Source organism: Cupressus sempervirens, chromosome 3, assembly GCF_028749045.1.
Source record: "Cupressus sempervirens isolate cs-2001-9-10 chromosome 3, ASM2874904v1, whole genome shotgun sequence".
Classification (NCBI taxonomy): domain Eukaryota; kingdom Viridiplantae; phylum Streptophyta; class Pinopsida; order Cupressales; family Cupressaceae; genus Cupressus; species Cupressus sempervirens.
The window spans coordinates 1,095,748,561-1,095,752,615 of NC_143120.1; the positions used below are offsets into that span (position 1 = coordinate 1,095,748,561).

Below are 4,055 nucleotides of genomic sequence, written 5' to 3' on the forward strand. Positions count from 1 at the left end.
TTCATTGGTTGTCATTTTATTTTTAATAATTTAATAATTCTTGTAAATTTTAATATTTAATTATATATATAAATTAGTAATATTTACAATTTGAAATAAAAGAAAAAAAAAAAAACTGTTATCTGGAAATTTCTACATTTATATATTTGATAAAATAATATAAGTTTCTACAAAAATTCCACCAGACGCATGCATAGATAGATTTTCTATCTTAAATGATTTGTAAGGAATAAAATATTCTGAAAGTGTGCTTTTCCTATGCTTTATTAAAATCTTTCAATCATTCTTCTTTTCCTATCTTTCAATGAAATCTTTCATCCGAATATTCTTCTTTTCCATCTTTCATTGAAATCTTGCATTCATTTTCTAATCGGCGGGAGAATGAGTAGCACAAGAGCAACATCAACAGCCCGCGAGGGCACTGGGAAGCCGTATGACTGCAGAGACCAGCTTCTGAAAATTCAAAGGGATGTGCAGAGGAGATGGGAAGAAGGTGAGGTGTTCAATGCCGATGCAGGTCCTGAACCCCCTGCAGAAGGTGAGAAATATTTTGGGAACTTCCCTTACCCTTATATGAATGGTTCTCTACATTTAGGTCATGCATTTTCCCTCTCCAAATTGGAGTTTGCTTCAGCATACCATAGATTGAGGGGCAGTAATGTTCTCTTCCCCTTTGCCTTTCACTGCACCGGATGCCCATCAAGGCCTGTGCTGATAAACTGGATAATGAGATTACACAGTTTGGAGATCCTCCAGTGTTTCCTACTGATAACAACGATGAAGTAGTCGAAGAACAACCACCATCTGAACAACAATTCAAGAGCAAAAGGTCCAAATCTTCAGCGAAGAAAGGGTCTGCAAAGTACCAGTGGCAAATAATGCAGAGCTTCGGATTACAAGACAAAGAGATTGCCCAATTTAGGGATCCTCATCATTGGCTCACCTACTTTCCTCCCATGGCAATAGAAGATCTAAAAATGTTTGGAGTAGGAGTTGATTGGAGACGCTGCTTTATCACCACAGACATGAATCCATTTTATGATTCCTTTGTGCGATGGCAAATGAGGGTTTTGAAAGATATGGGAAAAATTGTGAAGGATATGCGCTATACCATCTATTCTCCTTTAGATGGACAGCCTTGTGCGGATCATGACAGAGCCTCAGGTGAAGGCGTACAACCACAAGAGTACACCCTTATTAAAATGGAAGTGATTCCGCCTTTCACCGGGAGATTGGAGATTTTGGAAGGTAGGAATGTGTTTCTGGCTGCAGCAACATTGAGACCGGAAACAATGTACGATCAGACAAATGCTTGGGCATTGCCTGATGGCAGGTATGGGGCATTTGAAATCAATGACAGAGACGTCTTTATTATCACTCAGAGGGCTGCCCTTAATCTCGCTTACCAACATATGTCCAAGGTCCCCAAAAGGCCATCATGCCTGGTTGAGTTGACTAGACATGACTTAATTGGTCTTCCATTGAGGGCTCCTCTTGCAGCTAATGATGACGTTGTTTATGCCCTTCCCATGCTTACAATTCTAACCGACAAAGGAATAGGTATAGTAACCAGTGTGCCCAGTGATTCCCCCGATGATTATATGGCCCTGTTAGATTTGAAGGGGAAAATGCTAGTGGGGGAGTTCAAGGGCATGGAAGTACCAAAATCTTTAATTGGGAAAAAGCTTTTGGAGACAGGGAAAGCAGTCATGTACAGTGAACCTGAGAGAAAAGTGATCTCCAGGTCAGGTGATGAATGTGTTGTAGCCCTGACTGACCAATGGTATGTAACATATGGTGAACCCGAGTGGAGAGCAAAGGCCCAGCAATGTTTGGCAAAGATGGGGCTTTATCATGACGAAGCCAGGCATGGATTCGAGCATACACTGGGCTGGCTCAATCAATGGGCCTGTTCTAGATCATTTGGCCTTGGAACAAGAATTCCATGGGATGAACAGTTTCTTGTTGAATCTTTATCAGACTCCACACTATACATGGCCTATTACACTGTTGCTCACCTTTTACAAAATGGGGACATCTATGGCAAGACTGCCACTACAATAAAAGCCGAGCAGATGACAGACCAAGTTTGGAATTATATATTTTGTGGGGGTCCTTTTCCACACTCGGATATTCCTGCTGACTTGCTAAAGCGCATGAAGAAAGAATTTGAGTACTGGTACCCCTTTGATTTGCGAGTTTCTGGTAAGGATTTGATTCAAAACCATCTCAGCTTTTGCATTTATAACCACACAGCAATATTGCCAGAGGAGAAATGGCCACGTTCATTTAGGTGTAATGGGCATCTTATGCTCAACTCCAAAAAGATGTCAAAGTCTACAGGCAATTTCAGAACTTTACGTCAAGCAATAGAGGACTTCTCTTCAGACGCTACTCGATATTCTTTGGCTGATGCAGGTGATCGAATGGATGATGCCAATTTTGCTTTTGAGACTGCTAATACTGCAATTCTCCGACTTACAAAAGAGATCAAATGGATGCAGGGGATTTTGGCTTCAGCAGAATTCTTGAGGCAAGGCTCCCCTTCTACTTATGCAGACAGGGTGTTTTCTAATGAAATAAACGTTGCCATCGAGCTGACTGAAAAGAAGTACAACACAATGATGTTTAGGGAGGCATTGAAGACTGGTTTCTATGATCTTCAGGCAGCTCGGGATGAGTACAGGTTGTCCTGTCGTTTAGATGGCATGAATCGAGACTTACTATGGCGCTTCATGGATGTCCAGACACGGCTAATTACTCCCATATGTCCTCATTATGCAGAGCATGTATGGAAAGAAATTTTAAAGAGGGAAGGATTTGCTGTCAAATCAGGGTGGCCAACTGCAGAGCCACCGGACCTTACACTCCAACGTGCTAATAAGTATTTGCAGGACACAATTGTTTCCATGAGGAAGCAGATGTCTGCTCCTAAGAAGGATACTTTAAAGCCATCGATAGGATTGCTCTATGTTGAAGAGGAATACAAAGATTGGAAGGCAGTATGTCTGAGGATTCTCCAGGATGAGTATAATAGAAACAGCCACTCTTTTGGTCCAGACCAGGAAACATTAGCTGCTATTGGAAGACATTCTGATCTTAAGCAACTACTTAAACAGTGCATGTCGTTTGTGAGGTCTAAAAAGAATGAGACTCTTGATGTTGGGCCCCAAGCACTAGGTTTGAAGTTGCCTTTTGGTGAGATCCAAGTCCTTGAAGAAAATGTGGAGTTAATCAAGAGGCAAATAGGCCTTGATGAATTAGAGGTATTATCTGCAGCGGATGAAAATGCTAAGCACAGAGCCGGTCCTCATGTTTCAGTGTTGAAGCAGACACCTCCTTGGCCAGGAAATCCGACTTCAGTCTTTATGACTGCTTCAAATTCTGAGCAAAATTCTGGAAACGAATTTGGCACATTGTCCTGAGTGAGTTGGGTCAAGTTTTAAGATGCGATCAACTTTTGCTTTCAATTGTTAATTATATTTCAATGCAGCTTTCCTTTAATGCAGTTTCAGAGTAAATTTGTAGGAACTGCTCTTGCTCATTGCTATTGACCCAAGTGATGATTGATTGCATGCAGTTGAAACGTGGTCATTAAGTCTTTCAGAGACTTTTCAATGTCAAGGAAGAAGGCTTTGAAAAAGCTCTGCTGGATGATTATGAAAGATTGGAGATCGAAGAGCAGAGGAGTATAGGGCAGGATTTGAGCGCCATGAGAAGCTCCGCTCCATGTGAGCAGAGCTAATAAATTAAAGCCATGAAGAGAATCATAGTTTTTTAAAAATAAAAATAGTACTTAAATCATTCATTATTATTACTAATTGTTCTGTTCTTATGCTATGTTGAACTGTGAGCTTTTTTATATAAGTAAATTTCGTTGTATGCCAATTTTGTTTTTTCCGTTTTACATTTATGATTAGGTAATAGTTTATTTTAATGTCAACATTTATAATTGTAACATTTCTAATTTATAAATAATGTTTAATTAAGTGATTTTGATTGGATGCTTTTAGCTATTGTTTAGAAATTAATTATTAACACATTTTTATTTTTAA

General features: G+C 39.8%; 1 pseudogene; it reads left to right on the plus strand.

Annotated features, from left to right (window-relative positions):
• The first annotated feature begins 381 nt into the window (after positions 1-381).
• On the plus strand, positions 382-3,425 carry LOC149570603 (leucine--tRNA ligase, cytoplasmic pseudogene; annotated as a pseudogene).
• Positions 3,426-4,055: the final 630 nt, after the last annotated feature.